Source organism: Lampris incognitus, chromosome 13 (genome assembly GCF_029633865.1).
Source record: "Lampris incognitus isolate fLamInc1 chromosome 13, fLamInc1.hap2, whole genome shotgun sequence".
Taxonomy (NCBI): domain Eukaryota; kingdom Metazoa; phylum Chordata; class Actinopteri; order Lampriformes; family Lampridae; genus Lampris; species Lampris incognitus.
This window is the reverse complement of record NC_079223.1, coordinates 27,416,094-27,440,988: the sequence shown is the minus strand read 5'-3', so window position 1 is coordinate 27,440,988 and position 24,895 is coordinate 27,416,094. Positions and strand designations below refer to the sequence as shown.

Here is a 24,895-nt window from a genome sequence, read left to right as displayed (position 1 = left end):
ACTATTACTACTACTTTCGGCTGCTCCCGTTCGGGGTCGCCACAGTGGATCATCTGTTTCCATTTCTTCCTGTCCTCTGCATCTTCCTCTGTCACACCAACCACCTGCATGTCCTCACTCACCACATCTATAAACCCCCTCTTTGGCCTTCCTCTTTTTTCTGCCCTGGCAGCTCCATATTCAACATCCTTCTCCCAATATACCCAGCATCTCTCCTCCACCTATGTCCAAGCCATCTCAATCTTTCGTCTCTTGCTTTGTCTCCAAACCGTCCAACCTGAGCTGTCCCTATAATACAATCATTCCTAATCCTGTCCTTCTTCGTCACTCCCAATGAAAATCTTAGCGTCTTCAACTCTGCCACCTTCAGCTCCGCCTCCTGTCTTTTCATCAGTGCCATTGTCTCCAAACCATATAACATAGCTGGTCTCACAACCATCTTGTAAACCCTACCCTTTAACTCTTGCTGGTACCCTTCTGTCACAAATCACTCCTGACACTCTTCTCCACCCACTCCACCCTGCCTGCACTCTCTTCTTCACCTCTCTTCCGCACTCCCTGTTACTTTCAACAATTGACCCCAAGTATCTAAACTCATACGCCTTCGTCACCTCTACTGCTTGCATCTTCATCATTCCACTGTCCTCCCTCTCATTCACGCATAGGTATTCAGTCTTGCTTCTACTGACTTTCATTCCTCTTCTCTCCAGTGCATACCTCCACCTCTGCAGGCTCTGCTCAACCTGCACCCTACTCTCGCTACAGATCACAATGTCATCCGCAAACATCATAGTCCACAAAAACTCCCGTCTGATCTTATCCATCAACCTGTCCATCACCATTGCAAACAAGAAAGGGCTCAGAGCAGATCCTTGATGTAATCCCACCTCCACCTTGAACCAATCTGTCATTCCAACCACACACCTCACCACTGTCACACTCCCCTCATACATATCCTGTACCACTCCTTCTCTGCAACTCCCGATTCATCATACAATACTGCACCTCCTCTCTTGGCACCCTGTCGTATGCTTTCTAAATCTACAAAGACACAATGTAACTCCTTCTGGCCTTCTCTATACTTCTCCATCAACATTCTCAAAGCAAACATCACATCTGCGGTGCTCGTTCATGGCATGAAACCACACCGTTGTTCGCTAATCGTCGCATCTCCTCTTAACCTAGCCTCTATTACTCTTTCCCATATCTTCATGCTGTGGCTGATCAATTTTACGTATACCCATAGTTGCTACAGTTCTGCACATTGCCCTTATTCTTGGAAATCGGTACCAGTATGCTTCTTCTCCACTCCTCAGGCATCCTATCACTTTCCTAGATTATGTTAAACAATCTAGTTAAAACTCCAGTGCCATCTCTCCTAAACAGCTCCATGCCTCCACAGGTATGTCATCAGGACCAACTGTCTTTCCACTCTTCATTCTCTTCATAGCTGCCCTCACTTCCTCCTTGCTAATACACCGAACTTCCTGATTCACTATCCCCCACATCATCCAACCTTCTCTCTCTCATTTTCTTCATCATCAGCCTCTCAAAGTACTCCTTGCACCTGCTCAGCACACCCTCCTCGCTTGTCAGCACATTTCCATCTCTATCCTTGATCACCCTACCCTGCTGCACATCCTTCCCAGCTTGATCCCTCTGTCTAGCCAATTGGTATGTCCTTGTCTCCTTCCTTAGTGTCTAACCTCTTATACAACTCACCATATGCCTTTGCCTTTGCCACCTCTCTCTTCGTTTTACACTGCATCTCCTTGTACTCCTGTCTACTTTCTTCATCTCTCTGACTATCCCACTTCTTTGCCAACCTCTTCCTCTGTATACTTTGCTGTACTTCCTCATTCCACCACCAAGTCTCCTCGTCTTCCGTCCTCTGTCCTGATGACACACCAAGTACCTTCCTAGCTGTCTCCCTCACTATTTCTGCAGTGGTTGCCCAGCCATCTGGCAACTCTTCACTACCACCCAGTGCCTGTCTTAACTCCTGCCTGAACTCCCCACAACAGTCTTCCTTCTTCAACTTCCACCACTTGGTATTTGGCTCTGCCTTCGCTCGCTTCCTCTCCTTGGTCTCCAAAGTCATCCTGCAGACCACCATCCGATGCTGCCTAGCTACGTTCTCCCGTCACCACCTTGCAGTCTCCAATCCCTTTCAGATTGTGCCTTCTACATAAGATATAGTCCCCCTGTGTGCACTTTCCTCCACTCTTGTACATCACCCTGTGTTCCTCCCTCTTCTGAATGGATGCTCAACATTGTCAAATAAATCCAAACTAAATCCTACATGCTCTGGAGTCTGAAGAAGAGCATGTAGGTCGAAACGTCCCTTTTTCAGATGTCCAAATAAATTGCATATTAGGAAGCAACAGTGTGCAGACCTTCGTTTATCTTCATTTTAATTTTTTTTATGGTCCAGCACCTGATTCATAGTTTTTTTTGTGATGTGCGTGTTCTACTTCTCTTTGTCAACTTGAATGGTTCAAGTATAAATGTTGAACACCAAAATTCATGTTTCGATAATTTTATGAGACTGATTTGATAACCCTGTTCCACACACACACACACACCATCATAATGGTGTCAGAAGGGGCACAATGACTCTCTGATGGAGTGAGTGGAAATAATAATTGACATAACAACTGGAGGAAAAATATTTCTTATTCCGTTTTCTCAACCCAAATCCCTCATTCATACATGTCTCACAAGGATTAAACTTTGCACAAGAAAACACTTTTCACTTAACAGTCAACCAACACACATCTGCTCACAGTGACGTTAGACAGCCAGCTAAGTCTGTTTACCACAGTGAGCTTAAAACGAGAGATAACCGTCATTTAAAATGTGCATTGCACTTTCCAGACGGAAAATATTTTCTTCAGAAAACGATTGGTATCATTTCAGGTGAAAAAAAAAAAAACAACCACATATCACTGCCTGGTTTGAAAGAAATAGTCTCCATAGCCTCACCATTATACTGTCCGCTGGAAAAGAACTGCACACATTCAAGACTTATCCACAGCTCAAATACTATCAGTCTTTGTAGTATTTATCTAAAGCACCATGAAACTGTGCAGTATTCATCTACACACCATGCACGCACACGCACAGAGAGAACACATACACGCACACTTGAGCCTGCGGCCGGTCCATCAAACTCTAGTCGTGACATATCTGTTGTGCATACATACATGCTTGCCCCCAATGTCTGCTTGTTGTTCCATTTACTTATTTATTTATTGTTTTGTTTTGTTTTTCTGTTTCAGTGATGTCTGCAAGTGTTAGAAGCATCTGTGTACCGGCGTCATATTCCTCATGTGCATAGGCACACTTGGTCAATCAAGTTGACTCTGATTCTGAACATCCAAGTCACATTTTAATCAGGATAAGGACAGGATGTTGTATTTCTGGAAAGCTCATTGAGGCAAATTTGTTACGACTGTTATGTCATCAAGATGGCGCCGTGGATGGTAGCCTCGGTACTGCACTCTCTTGTACTTTTTCTGTTTTTGTTTATTTGTTTAGTTTCCAGTGCCCACTCAACTGATCACATACAGCAGGGAAGAACTTTTAAGCCTCCAACTGTCTATACAAATAAAGTTTATAATTATTATTATTCATATTATTTTTCTCTCCAATTGTATCCGGTCAATTACCCCACTCTTCCGAGTTGTCCCGGTCGCTGAGCCACCTCCTCTGCCGATCCGTTGAGGGCTCCAGACTACCACATGCCTCCTCCGATACATGTGGAGTCGCCAGCCGCTTCTTTTCACCCAACAGTGAGGGGTTTCACCAAGGGGACATAGCGCATGGGATGGTCATGCTATTGCCCCCAGTTATCCCTCCCCCCCAAACAGGTGCCCCAACCGACCAGAGGAGGCACTAGTGCAGCAACCAGGACACATACCCACATCCGGCTTCCCACCCGCAGACACGGACAATTGTGTCTGTAGGGACACCCGCCCAAGCTGGACGTAACATGGGGATTCGATCCGGCAATCTCCGTGTTGGCAGGGAATGGAATAGACTGCCATGCTACCTGGACGCCCATGAAGTTAACTGAACAGTTTAACAAAAGTCTTGCTGAGGTCTTGATTTGTAGAGCCATGTGTGGACTACGCCAAAGACGTTGAAGGGATAAGCGAGCTGGAGCACTTGTTAAACTGCAGAAGCAGGGATTTAAAACCACGCTCCCATCAATCCACCTGGCGAATGTCCACTCTCTGGCCAACAAAATGGATGAACTGTGACTCCTAAATGGAAAAAAAACTTGGGACTTTTCCAGATCTGTCGCCCTGTGTCTCACTGAAACCTGTCTTTGTGAGCATATATCGGACAGTACACTTCATCTGCCGCAGCTCCAACTCCTTTAGACGGACTGCGATACGGAGCTATCGGGGAAAAAACGGGGTGGTCATATATGCTTCTACATAAATTAAGGTTGGTGTATGGATGTCAGTGTTAAAATCATGCAGCCCTCACTTAGAGATCTTTTTCACTGACTGTGAACCATTCTATTCACCGTGGGAATTTTCATCATTTATTATGGTCTTGTCTATAGCCTACCCCAGGCCTGTGTTAAAGAGGCATTAAAACACCTGACTGATCAAATTACAAACATGGAGCGCAAATATCCAGACTCCTGATTCATTATCCTTGGGGATTTCAACAAAGCAAATCTAAGCCACGAAATGCCAAAATACAGACAGCATGATAAGTGTCCCACCAGAGACAAAAACACTCTGGATCATTGCTACACAACATTAAAGGACATCTATCGCTCTGTCCCCTGTACAGCCCTGGGACTCTCTGATCACTGAATGGTTCATCTTATCCCAACCTACAGGCAGAATCTAAATCTGCAAAGCCTGTGGTTAAAACTGTGAGGAAACAGACCAATGAGTCAAAACTGGAGTTACAGGCCTGCCTTGACTGCACTGACTAGAGGGTTTTTGAGGCTGCATCTACAGACCTGGATGAACTTACTGACACTGATATCTTACATCAGCTGTGTGAAGTCCCCTCTTGCTTCAAGAGCTCCACTATCATCCCGGTCCTTTAAAAAACCCCGTATATCACAGGATTAGAGGACTACAGCCCCATTGCTCTAACATCAATGGTCATGAAATCCTTCGAGAGAGTGATGTTGGCCCACCTGAAGGATATCATAGGCCCCCTGCTTGACCCCCTGCGGTTTGCCTACCAAGCAAGCAGGTCAGTGGATGATGCAGTCAACATGGGATATCACTACATCTTCCAACACCTTGACTCCCCAGAGACATATGCAAGGGTCCTGTTTGTGGACTTCAGCTCAGCATTCAACACCATCGTCCCATATATTCTCCACTACAAACTCACCTGGCTCACTGTACCAGCCCCCATCTGCCACTGGATTAAAAACTTTCTGACAGACAGGAGGCAGCAGGTGAGGCTGGGGAAAATCACATCCAGCACCCAGACAATAAGCACTGGTGCCCCCAGGGATGTGTGCTCTCCCCTCTACTCTTCTCCCTCTACCATTTTGTCTTGACACACTGCTGTCTCATTTTTTTTAAAACTATTTTTCTCTGTAAAAACTGAGTTACATCAAATAGTTAATAGCTCACTGCTATCAGGCACTTTCCCAAAGTCACTAAAAATAGCTGCCATTAAACCACTCCTGAAAAAGAGAACTCTGGATACCTCTGTGTTAAATAACTATAGACCAGTTTCAAATCTTCCTTTTATAGCTAAGCTCATCAAGAAAGTTGTTTCTTATCAACTCGGCAATTTTTTGAACTCGAATGGTCATTTTGACAAATATTCATCAGGTTTCCAACCTAACCACAGTACTGAAACAGTTCTTATAAAAGTGTTAAATGATATACGGCTGAATACTGACTCAGGTAAAATATCCATTCTGATTTTACTTGACCTCAGTGCGGCATTTGACACTGTACAGTGGTGCTTGAAAGTTTGTGAACCTTTTAGAATTTTCTATATTTCTGCATAAGTATGACCTAAAACACCATCAGATTTTCACACAAGTCCTAAAAGTAGATGAAGACAACCCAATTAAACAAATAAGACATAAATATTATACTTGGTCATTTATTTATTGAGGAAAATGATCCAATATTACATATCTGTAGGTGGCAAAAGTATGTGAACCTCTAGGATTAGCAGTTAATTTGAAGGTGACATTAGAGTCAGATGTTTTCAATCAATGGGATGACAATCAGGTGTGAGTGGGTGCCCTGTTTTATTTAAAGAACAGGGATCTATCAAAGTCTGATCTTCACAACATATGTTTGTGGAAGTGTATCATGGCAAGAACAAAGGAGATTTCTGAGAACCTCAGAAAAAGCGTTGTTGATGCTCATCAGGCTGGAGAAGGTTACAAAAGAGTTTGGACTCCACCAATCCACAGTCAGACAGGTTGTGTACAAATGGAGGAAATTCAAGACCAGTTACCCTCCCCAGGAGTGGTCGTCCATCAAAGATCACTCCAAGAGCAAGGCATGTAATAGTCAGCCAGGTCAAAAAGGAACCCAGAGTAACTTCTAAGCAATGAAAGGCCTCTCTCACACTGGCTAATGTTAATGTTCATAAGTCCAGCATCAGGAGAACACTGAACAACAATGGTGTGCATGGCGGGGTTGCAAGGAGAAGCCACTGCTCTCCAAAAAGAACATTGCTGCCCATCTGCAGTTTGCTAAAGACCCCAGAAGGCTATTGGAAAAATGTTTTGTGGACGGATGATGAGACCAAAATAGAACTTTTTGGTTTAAATGAAGAGTGTTATGTTTGGAGAAAGGAAAACACTGCATTCCAGCATAAGAACCTTATCTCATCTGTGAAACATGGTGGTGGTAGTACCATAGTTTGGGCCTGTTTTGCTGCATCTGGGCCAGGACGGCTTGCCATCATTGCTGGAACAATGAATTCGGAATTATACCAGCGAGTTCTTAAGGAAAATGTCAGGACATCTGTCCATGAACTGAATCTCAAGAGAACGTAGGTCATGCAGCAAGACGAGAGCACACAAGTCATTCTACCAAAGAATGGTTGAATAAGAATAAAGTTAATGTTTTGGAATGGCCAAGTCAAAGTCCTAACCTTAATCCAATCGAAATGTTGTGGAAGGACCTGAAGTGAGTAGTTCATGTGAGGAAACCCACCAACATCCCAAGCTGTTTTGTACTGAAGAATGGGCTAAAATTCCTCCAAGCCGATGTGCAGGACTGATCAACAGTTACCAGAAATGTTTAGTTGCAGTTATTGCTGCACGGGGGGGGGGGGGGTAATCACACCAGATACCGAAAACAAAGGTTCACATACTTTTGCCACTCGGAAATGTAATACTGGATCATTTATGACCAAGTATAATATTTTTGACTCATTTGTTTAATTGGGTTCTCTATCTACTTTTAGGACTTGTATGAATATCTGATGATGTTTTAGGTCATATTTATGCAGAAATATAGAAAATTCTTAAGGGTTCACAAACTTTCAAGCACCACTGTAGATCACAGAATACTGTTGGACAGGTTGGAACATTGGATAGGACTTTCTGGAGCAGTCCTTAATTGGTTCAGGTCTTATTTAGAAGGCTGGAGTTATTTTGTCACCATTGGCAGTTATGAATCTGATAGAGCAGCTATGACATGCGGAATCCCTCAGGGATCAGTTCTCAGACCTCTCCTGTTTAATCTGACCTCGGACCTCTCCTGTTTAATCTGTACCTGCTGTCTTTAGGCCAAATTCTTCAGAGCAACAACTTGGATTATCATAGTTATGCAGATGATAATCAGATATATCTGGCTCTCTCACCTGAGGATCTCAGCCCAACAGACTCACTGTGTCACTGTTTTGAACAGATAAATAATTGGATGAGCCAAAACTTTCTTCAATGAAATAAGGAAAAAACAGATATCATTGTGTTTGGCAACAAAGAGAACTATTAGAAATGAACAACTCAAGTTTCGAGCTCTAAAAACCAAAGACCAAGTCCAAAATCTTGGCATTTTAATAGACTAAGATCTCACGTTCACCAGCCATATCAAATCATTCACTAAAACTGCCTTCTATCATCTTAGAAACTGGTCTTCCCCAAAAGACCATTAAACAGCTGCAGCTCATTCAGAATGATGCTGCTAGAGTTTTAATCAGGACCAAGAGAACAGAGCACATTACTCCAGTCCTGAAATCTTTACACTGGCTTCCAGTTAGTTACAGAATAGATTATAAAGTGCTGCTACTTGTCTACAAAAATCCCTGAATGGTGTAGGCCCAGAATACATCACTGACATGCTTGAAGAGTATAAACCGGATAGGGCTCTAACATCCATGGACTCAGGTCAGTTAGTTCAGCCCAGAGTCCAAACCAAACATGGTGAAGCAGCATTTAGCTGTTATGCTGCATGCATCTGACACAAACTACCAGAAGATCTTAGATGTGCCCTAAATATAGCAATTTTTAAAAATCTTTTTATCTATTTATTTTAATTTCTGATTTTTCCTTTTCTCCCAATTTAGTGGCCAATCGCTCCCTATTCTAATTCAAACACCCACCCTCATACTGCACGCATTCGCCAACTGCATCTCTCCGGCCGGCAGTCTCGAAGGAGACACCTCGCCACTTTTGTGACAAGGCGAATCAAGGCCAAATCACTGCTTTTTCCGACACATCCAGAAACGCATCCATGTGACGAACACAAGCCGACTCCGCCCCCCTCCCAAGACAGCATTGGCAATTATTGCTGCTTCATCGAATCCGGCCATAGTCGGATCTGATGAGACCGGGGCGTGAACCCCAGTCCCCAGTGGGCAACTGCATCGACACAAAGCCGATGCTTAGACCGCTACACCACCGCGGACCCTAACATTTTAAATCTAGGTTAAAAACATTTCTTTTTTTCTTGTGCCTATGACTGAGCATTAAAACTTGCACCTTATTCTTCCTGCACTTTAATTCTGGAAGTAGATCTCTAGTCACCCCTGGCGGGGAAGTGACTATGTATTTATTCTATCTTTTTTGTACTTTGTATTTTCTTTTTATAGTACCTGTCTTTTAATTATGTTATTTTTCTTAATTACTATTTAATTACATTTTATATATGATTGTTCCTATTTGTTTTTATTTACCCTTTTTAAATTATATATATAAATATTTTTTTACATTCATTTCTGGTTTTTCCTTTTTTCTCCCAATTTAGTGGCCAATCGCTCCCTATTCTAGTTCAAACACCCACCCTCGTATTGTATACATTTGCCAACTGCATCTCTCCGGCCGGCAGTCTCGAAGGAGACGCCTCACTACTTGGGTGACAAGGTGAATCCAGGCCGAACCACTGCTTTTTCTGATACACACAGAAACACATTCATGTGACGAACACAAGCCGACTCCGTCCCCCTCCCGAAGACAGCGCTGCCAATTAATGCTGCTTCATTGAATCCGGCCATAGTCAGATCTGACGAGACCGAGGCGCAAACCCCGATCCCCAGTGGGCAACTGCATCGACACAAAGCCGATGCTTGTGTAGCGGGCATAATAAGCCACGCCTTCTAGGGGTAGTAATAGTACTTATTTACCTTGAAAGATTAGGTTAATGAAGGGATCTGGGTCCCCATTCCCAATGCAATTAGTCTCAGTACCTACGTGGTTAAGTATGTGGATGCCTATCCTGCTGAACAGAGTGGTTAATACATTACACCCTATAAGATATCGTGGGGTGGGCTTCACGCTAAGGTATTTGACACGGCAGCCCCTGACGTGTAGAGTGTATGCTGTGCTATGGGTCCAACTTAGCATAACCCTCCCTCCCCAGAACCAACAGGACAGCTGAGACGCCCCTACTCCAAGGTAAGTACACAACTCCAAAATACTTATAAACCCTCAGGTAAGTATTGTAATAAGCCCTAAACTCCAACCACAGTAAAGATGAATCAATAGCCAACAACAGTTTTGTATTAATTGAATGTAATACTATAGGATGACAATAGTAAAAAAAAAAAAGAAAAAGCAAAAAACAGAGTTTGACTTTTTTTGTATTAACAGTATCTCTTGGTATACACAATATCAACACAACCTCAAATGAGAAACTCACTCTAAATGTTGAGTATCAAAACCAATGAATGTTCAAACATAAACAGTTCAGTTCATTTTTTTAACACAGTCTAGTAATGAGTAATAACTAAATTGACACAAATACCAGTCTGATGGATCCTGGGCACACAAGATGAGCCGCTGGAGAGACGACTAAATGACAGGGCAAACCACGTGACGTGCGTGTACTCTACGTGATTCACTGTAGAAGTTAGATGGCGCCAACAGCAATGCAATGCGTTCAATGTTCACACTGCTCTTGAAATAACTTTCACTCAGGCAACCAATCTTCCATCACAAAACCAAAAAAACACGACTGTCCTCCGAGTCCTCTTCTCAGCATCCAACAGTTCATCCGAACGCGCGCAGTCCCAGTATTGAGACCTAACAAGCCACTACGACCAGTGAGCTAGCTAGCTGCACTGACAATTAGACTAACGTTAGTACTATGGGCTTATCCAGTGCGGTACTAAGCTAGTGCTGGAGACAGTCCAATCACTAAACACTAATGTCTACTAACGTCTGTCTAGAATCCTCTTCGTGCCTCATGCACACTACAACAATGGCAAATGTTCCTCTGAAACTCACGGAACCGACGAAGCACTGACTTCCACGTCCTCAGTCCATGACCATTTCAAACACTCCATTGCTAGTCGGGGGAATTCATGCTAGCTGGTGGTCACTCGCAGCCTCCAAGCAGGACACCTTCTCCGACGCACCCCAGGAAACACGAGTTCATCCCAAAGGATTCTTGAAGATGGTAACACATTCACTCCACGTACAGTACATGTCTGTCTCTCTCTCTAGATTTCCTATTTTTTTCTATTTGTTCAGCGACTCACACACAGCAGCAAAGCTCTCACACACCGCGCCTCTCTTCTCCCCCCCCTTCCCCCGGTGTCTTAGAGAGCCTCACTCTGATTGGCTACAATGGAGGAGGCTTGCCTGATACTAACCCAATCATATACGACTATACTCAGAATAGCTGCATACCCTACACTTGGGCCGCTACACCACCGCGGACCCCTTAATTGGATATGGTTGTTCCTTTTCTGTTTTTATTTGTGTAAAGCACACTGAATTGCCCTGTGTACGAAATGTGCTATATGAATAAACTTGCTTGCTTACACAAATGACTGCACCTCATGTGACCCTTCTGTTAAACTCCTGAAGTTTGCGGATGACACAACCATAATTGGCCTTATCCAGGATGGTGACGAGTCTGCATATATAGACGTGAGGGTGATCCGCTGGCCCTCTGGTGCAGCCATAACAACCTGGAGCTGAATGCACTCAAAACAGTGGAGATGACAGTGGACTTCAGGAGGAGTCCCACAACACTTTCCTCCCTCACCATACTCAACAGCATGGTGTCTACAGTGAAAACCTACAGATTTCTGGGTTCCACAATCTCCCAGGACCGAAGGTGGACATCCAACATAGACACAATCATCAAAAAGGTCCAGCAGAGGATGTACTTTCTGCGCCAGCTCAAGAAATTCAACCTGCCTCAGGAACTGCTGATTCAGTTTTACACTGTAATAACAATTCAGTCTGGTTCGGCCACGAAACAGGACAGGGAAAGACTACAACGGACAGTTAAGTCTGCAGCAAAAATCACTGGCATCAGCCTGCCCTCCATTCAGGACTTATACACCTCAAGACTTGGGAAACAGGCAGGCAACATCACTGAAGACCCATCACACCCTGGTCACAACCTGTTTCAACTCCTCCCCTCTGGCAGACGTTACAGAGCACTGCACCCCAAAACAACCAGATATAAAAACAGTTTCTTTCCGCGGGCTGTCATTCAAATGAACGCTTAACACTTTCAAAAAAATCCATCCATTTTGTATATACTATGCTCTATTGTACATTGTATGTATACTGGTATGGTCTGTCATGTCCATCTACCTCAGGCATGTACGTAAGTAACACCTATTTAAGCATTGCTGATATATTCTCTACACCATTATATTTTATCACCTCTTATTTCACCTGTATAAGTCAGTCCTTGTATATATATCTGAAGACTGTTGTGTTGTAGTGTTGTTATTCTATGTTAAGTACACTGAGAGAGCCACAAAACCGGAGTCAAATTCCATGTATGTGCAAACCTTGGTTTACTTGCTTTCCACTTCTGGTGTGGGAAGATGGCGGCACGAATTCATGTTTGCAGCAGCCTCACCCAGTACTGGTGTGGGAAGATTGAGGAGCAAATTTAGGTTTACAGCTGTCTCACCCAGTACCGTCCATGCAGTGTCTTCGTCCACATCTGTGTTTCAGTTTTGTCTTCGTTTGATGGCTGGGACAGCTGGCACTGGATCAACTGGGAGAGCTTGGTCAGCTGCGTCCTGTGGGCCCAAGGACCACGGGTCTTCCTGGGCGGTCTGACAGACCAAGGGCGGTCTGACAGGATGCGGGAGTGGGCCAGGCTATGCTAACTGCTAGCTCAAGCAGACCGGCAGTTCGGATAACACCAAGGGCGGTCTGGTGGCAGCCTCGCCTGGCATTGACTGTGGTGTTTTTGGTGTTATCGTGTGGAGTGTGAGGAGGTGTGTCGAGGGTGTCTGGCTGGGAGCGCTGGTGTTAGATCAGCTGGGGGAGCCTGGTCTGCTGCGTCTGGAGGGCCCAAAGACCACAGCCCCTGCATGGAGCTGCGCCTGAGGAGGAAGCACCAAGGGCAGTCTGACAGGACACGGAAGCGGGGCAGGCTAAGCTAACTGCTAGCACATGCAGAACGGCAGTTCCGACCGTCATACTGGCTGGCATTCGTTCCCTTAGACAGTGATTTTTTATTTGGATATATGTGTTAGTCTGGATATATGCGTTAGTTCAGAAATGTGTGTTCTTGAAGTTCTTGTAGTTTTTGAATATGTGTTTTTGTCTTTGTGTTGCACCTGCTATGGGCTGGGGGGAACGATATTTAGTTCATTTCATGTATGGGAGTACATGAAATGAAATAAAGTGTTCCTGATTCCTGAACCTACATGGCCAATAAACATGATTCTAATTCTGGTTACCGGAGGAACCGCTGAGGGTTAATTGTCCTCTAGACTCCATAAAGGAGCTAATGCTCCCAGCAGACCACAGGATCTCCATGGCTCCATACTGCTCCTACCAAGTGGTTTACGATGCTCCACACCTACGATGTTTAAAAATGCTGCATTTATTTCTACCTGACTGCTGCCCCCTATTTTTCAGAAACAGACAAGGCAAACTAATTCAAATAGAAAGACAGCCTTTCACTAGGAACCAGTTTGCTGTGATGGCGGTATAGTTTACTACAAACAACAGAACCAGTTAGCCGGTCCGACTCCTGTGTTTTTAAATGGACAAATCTGACTCATTTACTTTGGTTTAATCAGGACCACTCAGTAACACTGACTGATATTTACTAATCATATAATGATGTTTACCAGTAACAATGTTATTTAGTCGTCATATCATAATATTTATTTATCATATTATATTTACTACACATCATATTTACTAACCACACTATGATATCTACTAGTCACATTATGCCTCAGGAAAGACTGAATAATACACATAAAACTTTAAAGTAAGGCAGGTGGACACAGACGGAAAAATCCTCAATTATTTCTGGAACACGATAACAGACTCATCGTCTCACTGGAGGGCAGTAAGACAGCTCCAAGGTCGATCAGGGAAAAAAAATGACATCCTGTCAGCATTAAGGTGCAGCTTGAAATAAGATCCAGCAACACCACAAAAGAACGAGTGTTTGTGGTGCAGAGGGGCAACAATACACTCTTTGGCCACTGAAGCGGCATTACTGCAGGAACAACAGTAGTACTATGGAGTCAAAGTAACTACAGATAGATATGAGGGAACACCTGTAGTGAGCGTAGGTAGGTAGTGAGGATGGATAGTGAGGGTAGGTAGGTAGGTATGAGCGTAGGACAGTAGGGTAGGTAGGACAGTAGGGTGGGTAGGTAAGTAGTAAAGTAGGTGTCTGTGTTCTCTGGTCAGGGTTTGGGTGCAGTGTGAATAATTGAACAGGAGATCATGTAACTCGTTTGAGATGGAAAAACACACTTGATGTTCCAGAAAGGCTGTGATGGATATCTCTCTCTCTCTCTCTCTCTCTCTCTCTCTCTCTCTCTCTCTCTCTCTCTCTCTCTCTCTCTCTCGCTCTTTTCTTTCTGACTATATGTCCAGTGGTCTCCTTCTCTTTCTTTCTCTGTCTGTATATTTGTCAATACATGCTAACAGTATGTTAATGAGATAAAATAGACTGGAAGTATTTTAAACTTTCAGTTCATCCTGTCTGAGAGCAGGTAGAAACAGCATTAAGTGTGCACGCGCACGCAGGCACACACGCACGCACGCACGCACGCACACACAAGCTATTGAAATTAAACAGTCACAGCAAACATACAACAAACCAGCCTTCATGGCTGGGAGACAATGTCTGTGGAGACAATGTCTGTGGAGAACAACACACAGCCAAAATACACAACAAAACAACAGAAAGACCAAGGTGGCAAAGCCCATGCGTGTGTATGTTAGAGTGCATGTATGCATGCAGACCATGTCCTCACCTGGTGTGTCAGTGCTCAGGGTTCATGGTTTTCCCTGCTGTTCGTCTCCTCCTAATTCTCTCTCGTCTCCACCTCCTTTCCTTCTCTGGGCTTGTGAACCACCACACCAGCAACAGCCTGAAACACAAGCCGGTCACAGGGAAACACACACACACACACACACACACACACACACACACACACACACACACACACACACACACACACACACACACACACACACACACACACACACACACACACACACACACACACACACACACACACACACACACACACACACACACACACACACACACACAGAGTCAATACCCTGCTGTCAATCACCAAAAGGGCAGACCAGGAGACAGACACTGTAAAGGGTTGATTCTCAACTAGTTTTAAGCAGGACAAAATAATTAATCAGAAAAATAAAAAAAACATCAGTATTGACGACTGCAGTTTCCACACAGCTTTCTGAATAAAGGCTTCTGCCACTGCATATGTTTCCTGTATGACATGTCAAACCTCCTGTCAGACAAAGACTTGACTCTGATCCATCCTAAATAAACCAAATATTCCTACCAAATACAACTGTCCATCCATCCATCCATCCATTATCCGAACCGCTTATCCTGCTCTCAGGGTCGCGGGGATGCTGGAGCCTATCCCAGCAGTCATTGGACAGCAGGCGGGGAGACACCCTGGACAGGCCGCCAGACCATCACAGGGCCCACACACACACATACATTCATACCTAGGGACAATTTAGTACAGCCGATTCACCTGACCACATGTCTTTGGACTGTGGGAGGAAACCGGAGCTCCCGGAGAAAACCCCCCAAGGTTGGACTACCCCGGGGCTCGAACCCAGAACCTTCTTGCTGTGAGGTGACCGCGCTGACCACTGCGCCACCGTGCCGCCCAATACAACTGTCTAAATCCTCAAAATAGTAAAATAAAACAGATTCTACATTGCCTTCATTCACAGGACAATGTGAATCAACAACAAAAGGGGGGGGCAATCAACCACAATGTAAGGTCATGTAAATATTATGCATCCAGCTTCTGTAAGAAAAAGCTGGGCTCTCCCAGTTGTGTGTGTGTCTTGGCTGGAAACCAAGAGTGATCAGACTGGAATCCCAGCCCTGACTGGTGCCAGGCACGCCGCCAGGCTAACCCATTAGCCTAATTAGGGAAACTTCTCCCATCACCTCCTCATGATGGCCCTGCATCATGAAAATATAAGCTCACAGGCTACCTTCAACACACAAAGGTGTTAAATGGCTATTTAAAATTCACATCCCTTCAATACAACAAGAATATTCACAGACAGCAAACACCAGATATCACAAATTGACAGAAGACTTCAGATCTGAAAGGTAACCAATGTAGTTTTTGCCACTATTGGTGCTACAAAGCAGGGAGTCCCTGTGTTGTTTGTATCGCCTGTTCTTCCAGCACACGAACAATGATGTACATACATGCCATGAGCATGAGGTGACATATTACACATATCTGCAGAAAAATCAGGAATCAGGAACAATTTATTGTCATTTCTTTCATGTATTTGCGTACACAAAGAAATTAAATTCCCTTTCCCCCAGCCCAAAGCAATGCAACACAAAAGACATAAACACACATCCAAAATTTCCCAAAAACGACACCACCAAAGACATACAACAACAGAAGGAACAACAACAAAAAACAAAAAAAACAAACAAACAAAAAAACAAAAAACCTTTAACAACACAGTCCACTCTGTGCAACACAGTCCAAAAACTCCACTGTCCAGAAAACGAACACCAGCCAGGATGACTGTCGGAACTTCCGGTCTGCATGGGCTAGCAGTTAGCTTAGCCTGCCCTGCTTCCGCATCCTGTTAGACTGCCCTCGGTGCTTCCTCCTCAGGTGCAGCTCCGGCAGGGCCGTGGTCCCTGGGTCCACCGGATAAAACAGACCAGACTCAACCAGCTGATGCAACACCAACTCTCCTAGCCAGACACCGTCGATACACCTCCCCGCACTCCACACAATGACACCAAAACACAGTCAACGCTAGGCGAGGCTGCCGCCAGACCGCCCTCGGTGTCATCAGAACTGCCGGTCTGCATAGGCCAGCAGCTAGCCTAGCCTGCCCCACTTCTGCGTCCTGTCAGACCACCCTTGGTGTGACCTCTTCGGGCGCAGCTCCGGTCAAGGCCGTGGTCCCTGGGCCGACAGCATGCAGAAGACTAAGCTCTCCCAGCCAATCCGGCACCAGCTCTACCAGCCATCAAACGAAGACAAAACAAACTTAGACGCAGACGTGGAAAAATACACTCCATGGACGATACCGGGTGAGGCCGCCGCAAACATAAGTTCACACCGCCATCTTCCCACACCAGTACTAGGTGAGGCTGCTGCAAACGTGAATTCATGCTGCCATCTTCCCACACCCGAATCGTGGGGGAGACGACATGAAAAAGAGGAACTACCAAACCGGAAATTGAGCCTCATCAATATGCATCCAAGAAATACGAAGAAATAGAAGAACATCAAGCAGAGACTTACACTGACAACCGAGAGCAAAGCTGTGATAATGTAAAACGAAGAAAACAAAAGAATGGAGTAGATAGAGGAGATCCTGGTTGACCATATGCTGGGCAGGAAAATCAGGGAACAAATTTCTATAAATATCTAAATACTGCATGAAGGCGAATGTAAGGAAAAGTAAAATCAAACTTTATAGAATAAATTTGTAAGATGCACATATCTATATAACGCACATTTTTATGTTTAATCACATAAACGGCCCCTTCGAGAATTGCCCCCTTAACATGGTGGAGGGGTTTGGGTGTCTCAGTGATCCTGGGAGCTGTGTTGTTGGGTGCAATAGCTCCTGGAAGGGTCTCCCAAGGCAAATTGGTCCCAGGGGAGGGGCCACACTAAGAGCGATTCCCAAGAAAACCAATGAAGTTACATCAGCAGAGCTACAACACCTCGCCCGGAAAAGGGAAACCGGCGCTCCCTCCCGGAACCAGACCTGCGAAGGGAGCCCGTCGGAGGGTGTCTGGTGGCTGGACCTTGGCCCATGGGGCCCGGTCAGGCCCAAACCGAAAAAACAACATGGAGCCACCACCCTATGGACCCACCAAACGCGGGGATGAGCATTGGGGTAGGGTGAAATGCAGGCTGAGCGGCAGGAAAAGGCGGAGACCAGGGCATGCCAAATTCTGGCATTGCAAACTGGTCCTCGGGACACGGAATGTCACCTCTCTGGCAGGGAAGGAGCCTGAGCTGGTGCGGGAGGTGGAGTTGTACCAACTAGATATAGTTGGGCTGACCTCCCCTCATAGCATGGGCTTTGATACCAAATTCCTGGAGAGGGGCTGGACCCATTACTTTTCCGGAGTTGGCCAAGGTGACAAGCGCCACGTGGGTGTGGGGATACTCACTAGTCCCCGGTTGAGCACCACCATGTTGGCGTTTTCCCTGGGAAGGAGAGGGTCGCCTCGATACGACTGCGAGTTGCTGGGGGGAAAGCTCTGACAGTTGTATGTGCTTATGCACCGAATAGCTGTTTGGAGTATCCGGCTTTCTTGGAGTCTTTGGTTGGTGTCCTGGATAGGGTTCCGCCTGGGGATTTTCACTAAAAGCTTACAACAAAGATTGAGCTAAACCCAGCAGAATAAGCTCCGATCTTGAACATACGAGATTGCAGTCAGTTGGTAAATTATTTGAAACTTGTTTTGAGCTTGATTCGGATTTAGGCCATTATCAGACTTTGTTGGGCTGAGAACATTCTAGTTTCACTCTCTGAGCTTATATAGATGGGTCAGCTGATGTGGGTCGCGCCCTCTATTGCTTCCTTTGTTGTGAAAATCAGACGGGGTGGTTTCTGCTGTGGTTATCCAACGACTCATGACCACTGAATGGAGCACTAACGAAGTCAAAACTAACACCCCCAACGACCGTCGCTGCTAAACATCGGATCACAAACAGCCATGCACATCAATAGCTCTGATAACGACGGACGTGGCTAAACATCGGAACACAAAAGAGCCATGGACATCAATAGCTCTGATAACGACTCCAAAGAAGGATAAATATCTGAGTTTCATCACCAGCCAGTCAGACTAGCTTGGTCTAGTCAGAAAGGCACGAACTGATGAAGCCTCTTGGATGAGAGGCGAAACGTCTTCACGGATATATACCAAGTCCAGTTGCACTTGATTCAACTCCTTTGCATAACCATGACCTGGATGAATGAGAACATTCAGACTTTCTGCTGTGGTACTTCCTAGTATTTAAACACAGAGCTGCACTGTAGCGTCAGCCCTCATTGGGTAAAGACCTGTGAGTCCACCTGTGTGAGTCCACTGAGCAAGGACACTGGCTAGTAATTTCCTTTTCTACTATTTGCTCTCGTTGCCTGCCTCACCCACCATGTGCTACAAGGACATCTCTGTCATTCAAGGTTATCGGGGGGGGGGGAAATCACATCTGTCGCAGAGAATGCAACCCTGAGAACCTCAATTCACTCAGGAAAACCTCCTCTACTAATTCCTACTTTACCTTTGGCTTATGGAATTGCAAATTGGCTGTAAATGAAACAGAATTTATCCAAGCACTTGCTAATCTGTCAGATATTCAGGTACTAGCCCTGACCAAAACCTGGATACATCCAGAAAACACTGCCACACTGGCCACACTCTCTGCTGACACTGCTTTCTCCCACACCCTGTTCTGTTGGGCATGGAGGCGGTATGGGTGTCTTCATTTCCGAAGACTGGAAATTCACTTAGCTTTCCCCGCTAAGCAACAACTCCTTTGAAAACCATGCGATCATGGTTATTGCTCCTATTAAGCAATTTATGGTTGTCATATACTGTCCACCATGGTGTCAACTGGGGAATTTTGTAGTCAAACTAGATATGTTACTTTCAGCCATCCCTGATGATAACACACCACTGGTGTCATGGGAGACATGAATATCCATACTGACAAACTCCAAGCGACTTACTTCCTATCTCTTCTGTTCTCTTTTGATCTCAAACAGATCCCCACCCCTCCCACACACAAAGCGGGCAACACCCTTGAGCTGATTTTGACTCGAAATTGCTCCACAGCAAATCTAACTGTCACCCTCCTACATCCGTCAGACCACTTTTTTATTCAACTCACAGCCTCCTTACTGGAACATCCTCACATTCCACCACATATGGTCTCTCCACCAAAACACCCAGTCCGTTACACTGACCAAGCTTTCCAATGAGGTCTTGGCTTCCATACTTCCTCATAATAAATTCTCTTCACTCCCTGTCAACGAGGCTACAGACACTCTGTTCCTCACTAGCCTCCTCTCTTAATCTCTGCCCTCTAGCATCCAAACCTGCTTGTAACACACCCCCCCCACTCCATGGCTCACTGAGGTTATCAAAGAAGAAAGGGCAGGGTTCAGAGCGGCAGAGAGAAAATGGCATAAAACCAGAGTCCACTGACCTCAGTGACTATCAGCATCTCCTAGCAACATTCTCCTCTGGCTTAAAAACATTTAAGACCACTTACTATCAGAACAAGATCTGTGGCACCACGGATGCTTGAAAAAAAAACTTTTTGCTTTTAACTCACTCCTTAATCTGCCTCTTCCTCCGACCTCCACTCTGCTCACTCCAGACATGTTCACCTCATACATTACGAATAAGGTTTCTGCCATCAGTAACCACTTCTCTGAGCCTGACCAACTCTGTCTGCCATTGCCAGCTAACAGTGGCTCACTCACCTCATTCTCCCACCTGACTGAGTAAGTCTCCAAGCTTCTGTTAGACTCTCATCCCACTACCTGTCCACTGGACCCAATACCACCCAACCTCCTGCGGACCATTTTTCCTGCACTTAACTCCGCAGTCACACACATCATCAACTCCTCACTTACAACGGGTGTATTCCCCACTGCATTTAAGAAAGCTCGGGTCACCCTGCTGCTCAAAAAACCTACACTCAACACAGCCCAGGTTGAAAATTACAGACTGGTTTGCCCTGTACAACATCAGGAAAACTAGACTCTACCTATTTGAGCATGCAGCACAACTCCTGGTACAGGCTCTTGTAATATCACGCATTGATGACCACAACTCCTTACTGGCAGGTCTCCCTGCATGCACTTTCAAACCTCTGCAAATGATCCAGAACACGGCAGCATGTATGGTCTTCCACCAACCCAAAACAGCACATGTCCCTCCATTGTTCAGTTCCCTCCATTGGCTCCCAGTTGCTGCCCACATCAAATTCAAAACCTTGATACTCGTTTACAAAACAGCAACTAAAACAGCTCCCGCCTACCTGAACTATGTCATTCAGGTCTACACTCAGTCCTGCTCACTACGCTCTGCTAATGAAAGGCACCTGGCACTTCCGCCACACTACTACTACTACTACTACTACCACCACTACTACTACCGACTGCTCCCGTTAAGGGTCGCCACAGCGGATCATCCATTTCCATTTCTTCCTGTCCTCTGCATCTTCCTCTGTCACACAAGCCACCTGCATGTCCTCTCTCACCACATCCATAAATCTCTTCGTTTGACCTTCCTCTTTTCCTCTCCCCTGGCAGCTCCATATTTAGGATCCTTCTCCCAATATACCCAGCATCTCTCCTCTGCACATGTCCAAGCCATCTCAATCTTGCCTCTGTTGCTTTGTTTCCAAACCAGGGGTGGGCAATCTTATCCAGAAAGGGCCAGTGTGGGTGAAGGTTTTTGTTCCATCCAAGCAATTACACACCTGTGTCTCCTAATCAAGTTCCTCAGCAAAGACTCTACTGGTTGATTAGTGGGATCAGGTGTGTAAGGTTGGAACAAAAACCTTCACCCACACTGGCCCTTTCTGGATAAGATTGCCCACCCCTGCTCTAAACCGTCCAACCTGAGCTGTCCCTCTAATATACTTGTTCCTAATCCTGTCCTTCTTCATCACTCCCAATGAAAATCTTAGCATCTTCAACTCTGTGACCTCCCACTCTACCTCCTGTCTTTTCATTAGTGCCACTGTCTCCAAACCATATAGCATCTCTGGTCTCACAACCATCTTGTAAACCTTCCCTTTAACTCTTGCTGGCACTCTTCTGTCGCAAATCACTCCTGACACTCTTCTTCACCCACTCCACCTTGCCTGCACTCCCTTCTTCACCTCTCTTCTGCAATCCCCATTAATTTGGACAGTAGACACCAAGTATTTAAACTCACAAACCTTCATCACTTCTACTCCTTGCATCCTCACCATTCCACTGTCTTCCCTCTCATTCACGCATGTATTCCGTCTTTCTCCTGACTTTCATTCCTCTTCTCTCCAATGCATACCTCCACCTCTCCAGGCTCTCCTAAACCTGCACCCTACTCTCGCTACAGATCACAATATCATCTGCAAACATCAGAGTCCATGGAGACTCCTGCCTGATCTCGTCTGTCAACCTGTCCATCACTGAAAGGGCTCAAAGCCGATCCTTGATGTAATCCCACCTCCATCTTCTGCACTTCGACCACAATGGGGCCCTAAGTCACTAGCTAGACTCTTTTCTGTAGTTCCCCGATGGTGGAACGAGTTACTAAACTCCCTTCGATCTGCTGAGTCCCTCTCCATCTTTAAGAAGAAGCTAAAGACCCAGCTCTTTCATGAACCCCTCCACACCTGATGATATTAATAAAAATACAAGAAATTGCTTCTTTGCACCCTATGCATTGCCTTTCTGCACTGCCTGTTGATACCTATGTCCTATCAGACTTGAACCTAGTTTTTTGGCACGTACTTGTGTTGTTGTCTCCTGACTAGATCCTTGCTTGTATTGTATTAACTCTCGGATGTACATCGCTTTGGATAAAAGTGTCTGCTAAATGAAATTGTACCATTATAACTTCCATTTCCAAAGACGTAAAGTGGGAGACCAACATCAACTCCACCCTCAAAAAGGCTGAGCAGAGGATGTTCTTTCTGTGGCAATTGAGAAAATTCAGTCTGTCACAGTAACTGAGCCAGTCATTGGATCTGTCCTGTGCACATCCATCACAGTCTGGTTCAGAGCAGCAACAAAACAGGATAAGAACAGACTGCAGCGAGCAGTACGGGCACTAGAGAAAATCATTGGCGCTCCCCTGCCCACCCTGCAGGACTTGTACTCCTTTAGAGCTTGGAAACAGATGGGCAGAATTAGCAAACCTCCACACCCAGGACACAGTCTGTTTGAACTCGTACCCTCTGGCAAGCGCTGTGCACATTTACAATTGTACATTGTACATCTGGATTAAAGAGGTAGTGCACATCATAGATATAGACCCTTAACTGCTCCTGATGACCAGGTTGGCACCTTGCATGGCAGCCTCTGCTATCAGTATATGAATGTGTGAATGTAAGGCATACACTGTAAAGCGCTTTGAGTGGTCAGTGGACTAGAAAAGTGCTATATAAATGCAGTCAATTTACCATTTATAGATATGTATAAGTGAGACATCTTGACTTTAGGGGGCCATTTACAAGTGTCATGTTTACATAATAAGTGTCCATTATTGCACCATGCTGTTAAGTGTTCATGAGAGAGATGGCCTGTGGAAAAAAAAAACTGTTCCTATGTCTGGTGGTTTTCGTGCACATTGTTATAAGCCCAGTAGTTCGTGAGATTAGCTGCAGACAGACACACATGGACACAGATGCATGACCAAATGCATACTGCCTGGTAGAGATAAGTTTCCAAAGTTGATGTAGTGTTCACCAGTCACTTGGGCAACATCAACAAATTCAATAACGTATAGCCACAACACGTATTATCAGTGCATTGCCTTCAATTCAATAACAAAGATGTGCACACCAACCTGGAGTTGAAGTTCCACCTCACTTGAGACTCGTGGCAGCCTTCTCTCACAAAATTCCTCCAGTAATTTAGTCAATTTGGTAGAACGTGCAAAAATATACACACAATCCTATCAGATTCGCAAAAAACACTAAGTAGATCAGCAACAATATCATCAGTAGCTGTGAATGTGGTGGCCATTGCACATAGTTCGCTCACAACCCACCAAAGGCTCAAGCTCAAAGTTGATGACGACACCTGGGCTAGCACTGATACATCACAGGGCCCTGGGGCGTTCTGACACTACACATCAAAATTTGATTAGCTGATGATACGGTCACTCAAAGTTGCAATCAGTTTGCAGTGTCGGGCTTCAAGGAAAGTTTAGCAATACCACAAGTGCTGGTCCAAGGAGCTGTGAGGCGTTTAGATGATATAGGAAATCCCTGTTCAGCCCGACGAGAAAACAATTAATTGAATTCAGACACAATTCAGGCACACTTCAATAGAGCTATGAAAAACAAAATGTGAATTTGATTTGGACAGGGTCAGCAGAGAAGAACCTGGTAGCCCTGACAGCCCACCACTGTGCAGCATGCTATTTAGTACATCAAAATAGAAGAAGAAAGCCACCTCATTTTTGTCATTGTACAGTTGTTTGGTTACAATGAAATTTGTTTTCTGCATTTAACCCATCCTATTGTATAGGAACAGAGGGCAGCTGTGGTGCAGTGCCCGGGGCTACCATTTGTGTTTTCAGTATGTCCATAGTATGCATCAAATAGTATGTGAAAAATACACGGATGTCATACTACATCCAGAGAAATATCATAGTATGCATACACTGAACACTACACTGCCATGAACATCCCACAATTCATTGCGATACTTCATGAAAACAGCAAACAATGGCAGAGGGTGATACATTACACGACCAGCAGAACAATGGAACCATTTAAATGTATTATTTTTCACAATGCTAAGCAGGCCATGGTCAAAATCATCTTTTATTTCTATATTTTACATAAAAAGATGTGGGTCACCACACCGGTAAAAGTTTAGGTGTCAGCGTGTCGTCATTAAACAGCAAAGAGTGGCTCTATGGCAAAGCAGTACGTCTGAATAGCTGTTATAGTATTTACTCGCATACTAGGAGACAAGAGAAGAGAGACTATTCATCTTACAGCTACACATTAGAACACACATGCAAGCACGGAATGGTGGCTGAAGAAATGTTCCTTCTGCATTCTCCTATCCTGCTGCCCTTCCTCAAGGGGCAGCCAAGAGCAGTGGGCAGCCCTTTCCTTCAGCACCTAGGGAGCAATTCCATGTCCTGGTCAGAGACAGGACGGGAGAATGTTCTGCATGTTTTTATTGGGGTTATTTTTTTGATGTTGGAGGAAACCCATGTGAGCATGGGGA

General features: G+C 45.0%; 1 protein-coding gene across 1 annotated transcript in view; it reads right to left on the bottom strand.

Annotated features, from left to right (window-relative positions):
- Window positions 1-24,895, bottom strand: part of tjap1 (tight junction associated protein 1 (peripheral)) — a 182,982-nt gene that overhangs the window by 116,341 nt on the left and 41,746 nt on the right. Inside the window, 1 exon segment of the mRNA XM_056291823.1 lies at window positions 14,671-14,787. The gene's annotated coding sequence lies outside the window, so the exon portion shown is untranslated.